The sequence below is a fragment of the Papio anubis genome, chromosome 4 (genome assembly GCF_008728515.1).
Source record: "Papio anubis isolate 15944 chromosome 4, Panubis1.0, whole genome shotgun sequence".
Lineage (NCBI taxonomy): Eukaryota > Metazoa > Chordata > Mammalia > Primates > Cercopithecidae > Papio > Papio anubis.
Window position 1 is genome coordinate 137,467,615 of NC_044979.1, and position 14,543 is coordinate 137,482,157.

General features: G+C 49.8%; 1 pseudogene; it reads right to left on the bottom strand.

Annotated features, from left to right (window-relative positions):
- Positions 1–13,222: 13,222 nt before the first annotated feature.
- On the bottom strand, positions 13,223–14,543 carry LOC101000796 (annotated as a pseudogene).

Consider the following 14,543-nt stretch of genomic DNA (forward strand, 5'->3'; position numbering starts at 1 on the left):
GCCGTTCATTCATCAAGTGGTGGAAAAGTTCCAATAGTTTGCAAACACGCTCTACCCATGCCCCGCCCCGACTTGTTCTGTTTTTTTTTTTTTTTTTTTTTTTTGAGACAGGATGTCACCCTGTCACCCAGGCTGGAGCACAGTAGTGTCATCATAGCTCACTGCATCCTGGACCTCCTGGGCTCAAGTGATCCTCCTGCCTCATCCTCCCAAGTAGCTGGAACCACAGGGGTATCCCACAACACCTGGCTAATTTTTTTGTTTTTTGTAGAGATGGGGTCTTGCCTTGTCACCCAGGCTGGTCTCACACTCCTGAGCTCAAGCTCAGGAGTGTGACCTCCCCAGGTGCTGGGATTATGGGTATTAGAATCTAAATTTCTTTGCTCAACACCACTCCCCATTGTGTGGCCAACAGTCACATTCTTTCTTGGGCCACGTCATTCATTTTCAGTTGCTTCAGAGCGCTGGTGGGCTGGGTGTGTTGAATAAACCTCAGCCTTTGAGGAGTTTAAAAAAAAAAAAAAGACACCATCTCTAGGCAGAAAATTTCAGACAAAGAACTCCTGCCAGGAACACTTCCTGCTGCTGCTCCTACCACTGCCCCTTAGGCTGTGGACCTTTATGCAAGAATGCCAGTGGTAAACTGCCCTACTGTGTGTGTTGTGGGGAGTGGGGATACTGCCAGAGAGGAGAGAGCCTTATTTCATTTCATTTTATATTTTATTTTATTTTATTTATTTTAGAGACTGAGTCTTACTCTGTCGCCCAGGCTGGAGTGTAATGGTGCGATCTTGGCTCACTGCAACCTCTGCCTCCTGGGTTCAAGAGATTCTCCTGCCTCAGCCTCCCCAGTAGCTGGGATTACAGGCATGCACCACCACGCCTGGCTAATTTTTGTATTTTTAGTAGAGACGGGGTTTCCCCATGTTGGTCAGGCTGGTCTCGAACTCCCGACCTTCGGTGATCCTCCCACCTTGGCCTCCCAAAGTGCTGGGATCAGAGGCATGAGCCACTGCGCCAGGCCGACAGCCCTCTCTAAATCTTTAACAATTCAGTCAGGCGCGGTGGGTGGCTCACGCCTGTAATCTCAGCACTTTGGGAGGCTGAGGCAAGAGGAACGCTTGAGCCCAGGAGTTTGAGACCAACTTGGGCAACATGGTGAGGCCCTGTCTCGACAAAAAATACAAAAATCAGCCGGGCATGGTGGTGCACACTTGTTGTCCCAGCTACTCAGGAGGCTGAGGCAGGAAGATCACTTGAACCCAGGAGGTCGAGGCTGCAGTGAGCTATGATCATGCCACTGTACTCCAGCCTGGGAGACACTGTATCAATAAATAAATAAAATCTTTAAAAATTCTTCAGCTAGGCCGGGCGCGGTGGCTCAAGCCTGTAATCCCAGCACTTTGGGAGGCCGAGGCGGGTGGATCACGAGGTCAGGAGATCGAGACCATCCTGGCTAACATGGTGAAACCCCGTCTCTACTAAAAATACAAAAAACTAGCCGGGCGTGGTGGCGGGCGCCTGTAGTCCCAGCTACTCGGAGGCTGAGGCAGGAGAATGGCGTGAACCTGGGAGGCGGAGCTTGCAGTGAGCCGAGATCGCGCCACTGCACTCCAGCCTGGGTGACACAGCGCGAGACTCCGTCTCAAAAAAAAAAAAAAAAAAAAAAATTCTTCAGCTTATCCCCCTACCTTCTGAGGGCTTCTTGGGTTTCTTCCCAGAAACTTTCTTCTTTATTGTATGCAATTGTTTAAAAAACACAAATGGGTGCATATTCCTATATTCTCTACCCTCTATTTTGAAAGTTCCTTTTTTTTTTGAGACTGAGTCTCACTCTGTCAACCAGGCTAGCGCAATGGTGTAATTTTGGTTCACTACAACCTCTGCCTCCCAGGTTCAAGTGATTCTCCTATCTCAGCCTCCCGAGTAGGTGGATTACAGGCGTGCACCACCGCACCTGGCTAATTTTTGTATTTTTAGTAGAGACAGGTTTCACCATGTTGGCCAGACTGGTCTCGAACTCCTGACCTCGGGTGATCCGCCTGTCTCCGCTTCCCAGAGTGCTGGGATTACAGGCATGAGCCATCTTGCCTTGCTCAAAGTTCCTTTTTGGCTTAACTATAGATCTAGGGCACTGTGAGTCTTCCTCATTCCTTCTGGGGCTGCCTAGTGCTCTGGGGTTATTTAACCAGCCCCCTCCTGCCAGGCAGTTCTTTTGTCTCTGACCCTTTGCTACATATATTAGTTTCAAGTTCACTTTGCAAGTGGCCAAGCCTGTTTCCCTCATTTCCAGGTTCCCAGGGGGCAGACACCCTGCTGCAGTTTCAGAAGTCAGCACACTCTTCTCTCTCCTGTCAAAGATATAAAAGTCCATGCCCCCCACTCTCCCTCTTGATACTGCCCTATTTTACTTCTTTTCACAACCAGAACTCTTTATTTTGCCCAAATAAAAATAGTCCGTCTTTTCAGGTTATAAAAATGGAACTCTGGCCGGATGCAGTGGCCCTCACCTGTAATCCCAGCACTTTGGAAGGCTGAGGCGGGCAGATTACCTGAGGTCAGATTTTTATTTTATTTTCCTTTTTTTTTTTTTTTTTTGAGATGGAGTTTCACTTTTGTTGTCCAGACTGAAGTGAAATGGCGCCATCTCGGCTCACTGCAACCTCCGCCTCCAAGGTTCAAGTGATTCTCCTGCCTCACCTCCCGGGTAGCTGGGATTATAGGCATGTACCACCACACTCAGCTAATTTTTGTATATATATATATGTTTTGAGACGGAGTCTTGCTCTGTCACCCAGGCTGGAGTGCAATGGCATGATCTCAGCTCACTGCAAACTCTGCCTCCCCAGTTCAAGCAATTCTTCTGCCTCAGCCTCCCGAGTAACCCTGTAAAGGATCAATGACCTTAGGATAATGTCATTCCAGGTAAGTATCTCTAACTGGGTGCATGGTCCTCCAAGATTCACAGAAACTTGATCCCACTGAAACTGTATACATAATATTCAGCATATGTAGTATGTGCACACATGTGTGAACACTCACATTATCTAAAGTTCATCACAATCTTACCCTGGCTTCTCCCCATACTCCTCAGATCCTGCCATAGCCTAGTGCATTTTCTCCTTCCTCACTCCCTTCCCTCCATGTGTCCCCTGTCCTGGCCACCAGGAACGTTGGGCTGCCTCCAGAGTGCATGAGGCACTTTCACATCTCTCTTGCTTTACAATAGCTTCCCTGTGCTCCAACTGGCAAATTTCTCTATGGACTGAAAAACCCACATAGCCTTTATCTGTCTTGTGATGTCTTCTCCCCACTCCCAAGTTAGGCATATCCTTCTGTGCCCTCCTTTATCCAAACATTTTCCCCACTATATTGTAATTGTATGTTTAAGTGCCTGACTTTCCAACTAGATACGAAGCTTTCCCAGGAGAGAAACCAACCTAGCCTGCTTGCTTGCCTGCTTGCCTGCCTGCCTGCCTTCCTTCCTTCCTTCCTTCCTTCCTTCCTTCCTTCCTTCCTTCCTTCCTTCCTTCCTCTCTCTCTCTCTCTCTCTTTCTTTCTTTCTTTCCTCTCTCTCTCTTTCTTTCTTCCTTCCTTTTTTCAGACGGATTCCTGCTCTGTTGCCCAGGCTGGAGTTCAGTGGCACAATCTCGGCTCACTGCAACCTCCGCCTCAGGGGTTCAAGTGATTCTCCTGTCTCAGTCTCCCGAGTAGCTGGGATTACAGGCGCGCGCCATCACACCGAGTTAACGTTTGTATTTTTAGTAGAGATGGGGTTTCACCATGTTGGCCAGGATGGTCTCAATCTCTTGACCTCGTGATCTGGCCCCAGCGGCCTCCCAAAGTGCTGGTATTACAGACGTGAGCCACCGCGCCCGGCGAGAAACCTTTTCTTTTCTTTTTCTATTCTTCTCCTCCTCCTCCTCCTCCTCCTCCTTCCCCCTCCTCCTCCTCCTCGTTCTCCTTCTTCTTCTTCTTCTTCTCCTCCTCCTCCTGAGAGGGATTCCTTTTCTGTCGCCCAGGCTAGAGTGCCATGGCGCGATCTTAGCTCACTGCAACCTACACCTCCAGGGTTCAAGTGATTGTCTTGCCTCAGCCTCCCGAGTAGCTGGGATTACAGGCACAAGCCACCACGCCTGGCTAATTCTTTTGGGATTTTTAGTAGAGACGGGATTTTGCCAAGAATAGCCAGGCTGGTCTAGAACCTGACCTCAGGTGATCCGCCAGCCTTCGCCTGCCAAAGTGCAGGGATTACAGGCATCGGCCTCTGCGCCCAGCCGAGAAACCATTTCTGATTCACTTATTCACTCCCACACTCCCACTACACAGTAGCAAAATAAATAAATATTACAAATAAAAAAGGAAAGAAAGAACAAAAAAGAAAAGAAAAAGACAAAAATTTAAATTTAAAAAGGCTGTGCTCGATGGCTCACACTTGCAACCCCAGTGCTTTGGGAGGCTGAAGCAAGAGGATCGCTTGAGGCCAGGAGTTTGAGATCGACCTGAGCAACATGGCAACGCTGCAAGACCCCCATTTGTACAAAAAGAAAAATAAAATTAATTTTAAAAACAAAAAAGGGAAACACAGTAGCACATGACCTGGCACTATGTATGTACTAGTAAAAACTAGTTAAAATTAAGTCAGTAATTACTGAAGGAATAAGTCAATGAGTGAACAGGTGAAGGAAGAAAACAGACACCGGAGCAGGTGCGCCTTGGGTTGAGCCCCTCCCCCCGAGCCCCCCCTCCCGCCCGCCCCCTGGGCCCCACCGGGACTACATTTCCCAGAAGGCCGCACGCCCCGGGCATGCGCAGCGGCGCTCTCGGAAGCTGCGACGCTGAGTTTCACTCTGGCTGCCTTCTCCTGAGAGTCGGAGCTACAGCCAGAGCCCTGCCCAGGCCGTTCCAGAGCTGCAGCCTGAGCGCGGTGGTGCCCTCCGTCCCGTCCCCTCGTCCTCCTCAGCCTTGGTGAGAGGGCGGGCAGGCCACCTGCGCGTCGTTAGGGCTGCGGTCCCGGGGGCGTGGGGTGGCGCGGGGAGCTGGAGCCTAGCTGGGACCGGAAGGGGGCGGGCGTGGGTGTGAGGGGGGGGCGACGGCGACACCCGGGGGTCCCGGGAGATCTAGGGTGTCGGGGCTATCGGTCTCCGGGATCAAGGTCCTGAGGGCGGGAGTTGGGGGACTTGGGAGGCGCCGGGAGCTTTGGACGGGACAGGGTGCCAGGTGCGAGAGAGGACGTTCGGGTGAAGGCTGAGGGGCTCGCAGGCGGAGGGGCGCCGCTCCCGGGAGTCCGGGTCGCTCGGGAGGAGCGCACCCCTTCCCAAAGTACCCGGAGGAGGCGGTGACGAGATTGCCACTGGCTCCCTGACGAGGGATGGGTCCTGCTGGGGTCTACCCCCAGGTGAAGGGACTCACTGGGCCATGGGTTGTACTTTGGAGGAGTTTGCTTCCTAACTCTGCTTCCCTGCTCTCCTGTGGGGAGCCTTCCCGGGAGTTCCTGGGGCCCTGGGTCACTTTTTGGGGTCCTTAAGGGGTGCCGAAAAAGATTTAGAACTCGGTTCCCTTTTCTGGAGCTGCGCTTTCATCGCGACTGTCTCAGCCAGCTGCCCTCCTCCTCCAAGCTGGCTCCACTTCTCTAAGCGCCAACAGCGATGGAAATAAATAGCATGTGTACAGACGTCTGGACCCTTGAGAAACTCAGAATATTTCTGCATGCCCTCCTAGCTCCTCTAGCGCTCTAGAAGGTAGACTTTCTGGTGGCCACCATCCGGGCTTACTTAAGCCATCTGGATAGCAAGCCCTCTGATTCGGTTGCTCTGTGACCTTAAATATTTACCGTCTCTGGTGTGTTGATTTCCTGGATGCTTAGCTGCCAGACTGGCTTATGAAGTCCTTTTAGGGCTTTCTGTGGAAAAAGCTCAGGCCAGGCACGGTGGCTCATGCCTGTAATCCCAGCCCTTTGGGCGGCCGAGGTGGAAGGATCACTTGAGTCCAGGAATTTGAGACAAGCCTGGGAAACAAGAAGATTCCTGAGATCACTGTCTCTGTAAAAAATCAGATGGGCGTGTTGGTGGGTGCCTGTAGTCCCAGCTACTTGGGAGGCTGAGGCAGGAGGATCGCTTGAGCCCAGGAGCTGGAGGCTGCAGTGAGCTATGGTCACACCACTGCACTCCAGCATGGGCGACAGAGGGAGACCCTGTCTCAAAAAACAAACAAACAAAAAAACAAACTTTTTTTTTCTTTTTTTAAAGAAAAGGGCTCATAGCCAGGTGTGGTGACGCATGCCTATAATCTCAGCTACTCAGGAGGCTGAGGCAGGAGAGTTGCTTGAAACTGGGAGGCGAAGGCTGCAGTGAGCCAAGATCATGCCACTGTACTCCAGTTTGGGTGACAGAGCAAGACTCCGTCTCCAAAAAATAATAATAATAAAAAACTTAAAAAGGGCTCAGGGTTTTGTTTGCTTGTTGTTTTTTTCAGCTATCTCCTTGATTGTTAAGTGGGTGGACGAAGACTATTGTACTTTCTGCTCCGCCCAGGCTATTGGAAAATAAATCTGGTGATTTTCAGTCCCCAGGCACAGCACACGGATCCAACATCTGTACCTTTGTTTTTTACTAACTGCTGTTTAATTTAAAACCTGATCATCTTCTTCCTAGTTGGCAAAGGTGCCTTGGAATTTGTGTCGCTGAGTCAGCAAGCCTTTCAGATTTGCCCGGTTTTTGTTGTTTGTGGTTTGTATCAAGATGGGAACTCAAACAAGTCATTCTTCCTAAGGAGCTGGTGTCTTCATCCAGAAGGGACGGTTTGTGCCAGCTCTCCAGAGAGAAAAGGTGAGAGCCATGGGGACTCGACCTTGCTGCCTTCTCTATCTGGTGCAGAGAAGGTGAGGATTGGGGAGGGTGGAATTTGAGGTCTGCAGGATAAACGTGCGCCCTGGAAGTTGACTGTTGATTGCCACCTGTCTCAAATAAATTGCAGTGGCGTCTTGCCAGCTGCTTCTCCTGTTTCACTAACTAGTCTTAGAAGATGCTTTCCACTTTAAGACATGCTTTATGGGATGGAAGACACAAGTCACGATTTCTGCATTTGAACTGGCAGTTTTCATTTCTTTTGTTGCATAAACCTTTACTGGGTGCCAGACAAGATCTCTGTCTTTTGGGAGCGCATTGTTTGGTGGAAAAGACAAACCAGAGTCAGTGACAAAGTATTGTCAGTGTGACATATACTGAGCTGGGGGAAAGCACAAGGCCCTCCTACCCACATCCAGAAAGGGGAGGGCTAGAGGGAGGTCAGGAAGGCTCCTGGAAGGTGGTAGTTGAGGGGGGTTGTGAAAGAGGAGTAGGACTTAGAAAGTGGGGCACAGTCGTCTGGGAGAAGAGTCAGCGTTTGCAAAGTCATGAAGCTACCGGTACACAGCTGGGCTACTGTAAGTAGCTTAGTATGTGGTAGAGGAAGCTGGAAAAGCAGGCAGAGGGCTGAGTGGGGAGGGTTATGTGGGCCATGCCAAGACTCGGGAGCGGAAGGATTTTAGATTTCCATGAGGGGTATTTTATTTATTATTTTTTTGAGTTGGGGTCTGCTGCTGCCGCCCAGGCTGGAGTGCAGTGGAGTGATCATGGTTCACCATAGCCTCAAATTCCTGGGCTCCAGAGTGGCTGAGGTGCCTACCACCATACCCGACTAATGTTTTATCTAGAGACAGTGTCTCTCTATGTTGTCCAGGCTGGTCTCTAACTCCTGGCCTCAAGTGATCCTCCCATCTCAGCCTCTCAAAGTGCTGGGACTACAGGCCTGAGCCACCGTGCCTGGCCTCGTGAGGGACATTTCAAAGGAGCACACTGGAGCGTGTGGAATGGGTTAGACTGGATTATTCGCTTTGTGACAGTCTTCTTACACCATGCCAGCTTCTTCATGGGGAGAGGCAGATAAGTGGTTTTGCCCTCAGTTGCTCATAGTCTAGTCGAAGAGATAAAGTGAACATAGAGAACTGATAAGGAAGTTGATAAGAGGATGTTTTCTTTCATTCGTTTTGTTGTTGTTTTGTTTTGTTTACTTTTTGAGACAGAGTCTCACTCCGTCACCCAGGCTGGAGTGCAGTGGTGCCACCTCAGCTCACTGCAGCTTCGCCTCCCAGGCTCGAGATTCTCGTGCTTCAGCTTCCCGAGTAGCTGGGATTACAGGTGCACACCTTCACGCCTGGCTAATTTAGAGGGTGTTTGCTTTCTGCTGGGCACATCCAGGCATCGTGGGAAGTGCTGTTTAAATTGGGCCATAAAAGGGTGGGTAAGGTCAGGACAGGGGACCAAGTAGGTGGGATTCAGGGCGGAGCAGAGTCATGGGGGTGGGGACACCCTGATGCAGACGGGAGTAGTAGATTAAACTACTCTGGATCACTTACACTGTGGAGGGGGATTGTGGTGGGGGAGGTATACATGAGGGGGGATGGAAGGGAAGGGCACCAGCAAATATTGTTGATAGCAAGGGAGGGGCTGTATTGTGATCGACTTTGACTATCAGCCTAAGGAATCTGAATTTCATTCTAGAGATCCAGGGGAGGTGTGTAAAAAACAAGATCAGAATGGTAGTTCAGGAAGCTTAATCTTGTCACCCGCCCTGCCCCCCGCCTTCTATCTGAGATGTATGAGAGGGAGAAAGCAGAGTTGGAGAAGCCGTTTGGGAGGGAGCGCTTGTCTGTTTGTTTGTTTTGAGATGGAGTCTAGCTCTATTACCCAGGCTGGAGTGCAGTGGCGTAATCTCAGCTCTGCAACCTCCACCTCCCGCGTTCAAGTGATTCTCCTGCCTCAGCTTCCCGAGTAGCTAGGACTACAAGCACCTGCCACCACGCCTGGCTGATTTTTGTATTTTTAGTAGAGATTGGGTTTCCCTGTGTTGACCAGGCTGGTGTCGAACTCCTGATCTCAGGTGATCCACCCACTGTGACCTCCCAAAGTGTTGGGATTACAGGCATGAGCCACTGCACCTGGCTGGGAGGGAGTATTTATTAAAGTAAGAGGCATAAGGGTCCCGGCCAGGTGTTAGCAAGGGGCTTCAGAGTTGAGGGCAGGCAGCTGCTAGGCCTGGGGGAGCGGGCTGAGGAGGACTGAGAGTCTGAGATTTTTCTCTTGGCCGCCTGGGGGAAATCCAGGGGGAAAAGGAGAATGAGGAAGGAAGATGCGTTTGGCCTCAGACGTGTTGAAGGTATTAAGAGGCCAACAGGAAATGAGGCCATGGGCTAGAGAGAAGAGCACTGATTCATTCCCCAAATGCCTCCCGAAATTCTGTGCGCCAGGGCTTGTGCTTGGCACTTGGAGTACAAAGATGAATTCAGCAGTCCCTTTGGTGTTTGCCTTATCAGCTAAGCTGAGAACAAGATTGATTAGTACATACTCCTCAGTGTTCATGCCTGACCTACTTTTCCTTATTTAGTAAGTTATTTTTAATAAATGTAGTAAGCTCCGGCAATCTAGGCACCCAAAACAAAAGCTGGGATCATGAAACAAAAGTATACATCTAATCTTTTTTTTTTTTTTTAATTTTAAAAAACTTTAAAAAGTTTTCTGTTTTATCAGGTCCCCTTAGAACATCCAATCATTTCATTTGAACTTGTTTTCTGTTCTTATGCTGAGGTAATCATTATCTCCTTTCTTTCATTTTTTTCGTTTATCTTACATGTGTATTTCTTTCTTTCTTTCTCTTTCTTTTTTTTTTTTTTTGAGGCGGAGTTTTCGTTCTTGTTGCCTAGACTGGAGTGCAGTGGTGTGATCTCGGCTCTCCGCAACCTCCGCCTCCTGAGTAGCTGGGATTACAGGCATGTGCCACCATGCCTGGCTAATTTTGTGGTTTTAGTAGAGACAGAGTTTCTCCATGTTGGTCAGACCAGTCTGAAACTCCTGACCTCAGGTGATCCGCCCTCCTTGGCCTCCCAAAGTGCTGGGATTATAGGCGTGAGGCACCACGTTCAGCCTATTTCTTTTTTTAGAGAAAGTGTCTTACCTTGTAACCCAGGCAGCTGGAATGCGGTGACATGATCATGGCTCACTGCAGCCCCAAATTCCTGGGTCCAAGGGATCCTTCCCTTTCAGCCTCCGGAGTAGCTGGGACTACAGGCACAGGCTACCATGCCCAGCTAATTTTTAAAGTTTGTGTAGAGGCAGTCTCACTGTGTTGCCCAGGCTGGTCTTGAACTCCTAGTCTCAAGTGATCCTTCTGCTTTAGCCTCCCAAAGCGCTGGGATTACAGGCGTGAACCACCGTGCCCGGCCTCCAGGTTTTTGGTATTGTAAGCATTCTGTTCCAAAATTTCCATGTATGTCTCCTATCATACGTATGTAAGAATATAAACTTAGGAGTGGTATTTTGCTGGGTTATAGGGTAAATAAATGTTCAACTTTTTTTTTTTTTTTTTTGAGACAAAATGTTGCTCTGTTGCCCAGGCTGGAGTACAATGGTGTGATCACGGCTTACTGCAACCTCTGCCTCCCAGGCCCGTGTGATCCTCCTATCTTAGCCTCCCAAGTAGCTGGGGCTACAGGCATACACCACCATGCCCAGCTCTTTTTTTTTTTTTTTTTCCGATAGAGATGGAGTTTCACCATGTTGCCCAGGCTGGTCTTGAACTCCTGGGCTCAAGCAATTCACCCGCCTTGGCCTTCCAAAGTGCTGGGATGACAGAGAGCCACCATGCTCAGCAATGTTCATCTTTCGTAGCTATTGCTAGACTGTTTCATGAATGAAGTGCTTATCCCAGTATCCACTTCACCAGCAGTGTACTGTGTCTTGCAACTCCACAGTCTTACCAACATTTGCTGTTGGCCAAGTGAATGAGTAGAAAATGGAATCTTTGGGAACTTGGTTTCTAGGTCCCTCAGCCCCGTTGCTGACTATCTCCTCTTACGTTTATTGGCATATGTGTTTTCTGTGAAATATTCATGTCTTTTGCTAGTTTTTCAGTAGGGTTCTTGGTGCTTTATTTTTTGTTGATCTCTAGGGCTCTTTATATATTGCTGATTTTAATCCTTCGTGTCTATTGCAAATATCTTCTCCCAGCTTTTAACCTATTATTCCGCTTTCTTTAAGGTGTCTTCTGTTGATCAGCCGTTCTTCATTTTAACATAGTGAAATGTAGTTTTTTACTAGTACTCAGTTTTCTGGGTCTGGTTTGAAGTCTTTTCCTGAACATGATCCTTGCCTTTAAGGAGCTTATGCATTCCCCAGTGGAGGAGACAGATAATGGCACTCAGACGTCATGTGGGCCTTGATTGTTAGAAGTGGCCACTTCTGCCTGTGGAGCGGGAGTGAACGTAGGAAAGATCTCACAGGGCAAAGTCTCGAGTTAGGAATTAAGAGATGAGTAAGTGGACAAGGGCAATGGGCATTCTCAGTGGGGGACGAAGGGCATGAAACAGCCTGACCCGCCCCGGGCACTGCCAGGAGGTCCAGATGGCGGGAGCTGAGGGTTTGAGGGGCTCAGGCAGGGCATCATGAGGATGGCTTTGGGTGATCTGTATGCAGGGGAATATTGAAGCCATGGGAACAGATCCTGACGATCCGGGGGGAATGGAGAGAGGAAGGGGAGAGAGAGGCCAGGGCCTGATTCCCGGATGCAGAGAATGTTATCAACGCCTGGTGTGGCTCTGTTGGCATGCTGCCTGCTGTGCTGTTGGATGCTGTATTTCACCCTTAGGTGTTGGGCAAAGGCTGACATGTCTGCAGAGGGCAGGGCGTGTTGTTGGCCAAGCTAGCCAGAGGCAGAGCACTCTCTCCCTTTTTGATAGAGACGTGAGTTCAGAGAAGTCTTGCTCAACTGTAGGAGTGTGAAAGCACGGTAGCAGATGTGAGGGAGGCCACAGGGCAGAGGTCTGCAAGTGATGGCCCATCAGCCAAATCTGGCCCACTGCCATTTTTTTTTTTTTTTTGAGACAGGGTCTCACTCTGTTGCCCAGGCTGGAGTACAGTGGCGTGACCTTGGCTCACTGCAACCTCCGCCCCCTGGGTTCAAGTGATTCTCCTGCCCCAGCCTCCCAAGAAGCTGGGACTGCAGGCGCATGCCACTACGCCTGGCTAATCTTTGTATTTTTTTTGGTAGATATGGGGTTTCCCTGTGTTGGCCAGGCTGGTCTCAAAGTCCTGGCCTCAAATGATCCGCCCACCTCAGCCTTCCGAAGTGCTGGGATTCCAGGCGTGAGCCACCGTGTTCAGCCCCACTGCCTGATTTAGTTCATAAAGTTTTATTGCTATGCAACCCCTCCTGTTTACAAATTGTTTATCGCTGTTCTTGTGGTCTAGTGACAGAGTTGTTGCAAAGACTTTTTCTGTCCTTTACAGGAAAAGCATGCTGGCCCCAGCCACAGGGAGTTGTGGTAGCTGTGGTCACCCAGAGAGGACGTCCCAGCCACCATTGCAGTTTAGCTGGTGTTGCCAAGCAGATCATGGATCTAGGTCCTACCTGCAAATGTTGCCATCTTTTCTCATTTTCAAGGGAAGCTGGAAATCTAGATTTTTTTTTTTTTTTTTTACTGTGAATATTCCTTTTTTTTTTTTTTTTTGAGACAGATTCTCACTCTGTCGCCCAAGCTAGAGTGCAGTGGCGTGATCTCGGCTCACTGTGACCTCCGCCTCCTGGGTTTAAGTGATTCTCCTGCCTCAGCCTCCCGAGTAACTGAGACTACAGGCGCGTGCCACCACACCCGGCTAATTTTTTGTGTTTTTAGTAGAGATGGGGTTTCACCGTGTTAGCCAGGATGATCTCGATCTCCTGACCTCGTGATCTGCCCGCCTCGGCCTCCCAAAGTGCTGGGATTACAGGCGTGAGCCACTTAGCCTGGCTAAATATTCCAATTTTTAAACATCCACTCAGTTTTTAGAAGCCAAACCTCAGTAGCCCAAGCAAAACACATCTACAGGCCAGTTTGTCCGGCGTCAGTCTGTCTTGGTGGGAAAGACAGGAACTCTGGAAACAGATTTGGGTGTTCTCAGTCCCTGGATATCCTTGGGCAAGCCGCATGTCTTCTTGTGACTCACTTTTCTCTGTTGTGGAATGGAAATATCCCGCTTCCCTGGTTGTGAGGACCAACGAGAATTACTAGTCAGGTGGAGGGGCTTAGCGCAGTGCCTGGTGCCTGGTAAACCTTTACCTGGTAGTCATTGCTGTTATTTATTTATTTATTTATTTTACACAATAGTTGACTTATTGAGAGCCTTCTCTCCCCGCCCTTGCAGTCTCTAGGTCACTTTTTCCACTTGTAGATTTTGCACGCAAGCCCCAGAAAGATGGCTCAGGGCAGGGGCGCTGCATACTGTTCAGTGAGGCCCATGACCTGGCTCTGTCTTCCTCATGTGGCAAGAGCACGGCCAGCAGATCCAGCTCCTCGTATCGTGCCTTCACCCGGGCCACCTTCTCGGCCTCCTCCTGTCTGTAATTTTCCTTCAGGATCTGGTACTATTCCAGAGTGGCCCGCTGCAAACACTGAACCACCAGCCAGCTACATTTGTTGTCCTGGATGTCAGTGTCAACTCTGCCGGTCACACTGGGGTCCCCAAAGAGGTCAAGGTAATCATCCTGAATCTGAAAGAACTCTCCCATCTCCAGCAGGATCTTCTTGGCATCGGCATGCTCCTTCTTGTCATCCATTCCTGCCATGTACATGGCTGCAGCTACAGGAAGGTAGAAGGAGTAGAAAGCTGTCTTGTACTTGACAATAGATTTGTACCTCTTTTCGGTGAATCTGCCAAGATCCACATTGCCCTGGGGGGCTGTGATGAGGTCCAGAGTCTGCCCAGTCTGTCTGGTAGGAACTCTGCAGGAAGAGCTCAGTCAGGTTCAGGTAACAGGGCTGCTCCCGGCAATACAGCTTCAGCAGGCAGTAGATACATGCTTCCAGAGGGATAGCGTCATTGATGGCATCCAAACCCACTCCCGGCTTCTGATACCAGCAGATCTCTCCCCAGTGGGTGAGGGATGAATTCTTGATGTCATCTGCCACCAGGAAGAAAGCTTGCAGCAGTTCCACACACCAATCCCCGGTTAGGGCCTGCTAGAGGCTATCAGCATCCGGTTTCCTTGGCTCCACCAGCTCCCAGAACACTATTAGCACCGTCAAACCTCGGTGATACTTGCCTCCAATTGCATTGTACTCCAGGATCTCCTTGAGCCCGGCAATAGCATCTCCTGTCTCTGGGTGCCCCATCTCATCCTCAGTCAGCACCCTAACAATCTGGGAGTAGTGCTGAACGAAATCCTGCTTTTTTTGGGCATAAACATCTGATTTCTGGTCTCCATTCATTCTGAGGGAGGAGCAGAGGGCTCTGTTCCTGGATGCAGGTTCCTGCTCTGCTGTTATTTTTTTTTTAAGAGACAGGCTCTCGCTCTGTTGCCCAGGTTGGAGTGTAGTGGCACGATCATAGCTCACTGCAACTTTGAACCCCTGGGCTCAAAGCAGTCCTTCTGCCTCAGCCAGCCAAAGTGCTGGGATCACAAGGTGTGAGCCACCGCCCCAGGCATGCTATTACTATTACATATCCACTGCTGCCCCCATTACTCCTCCACTT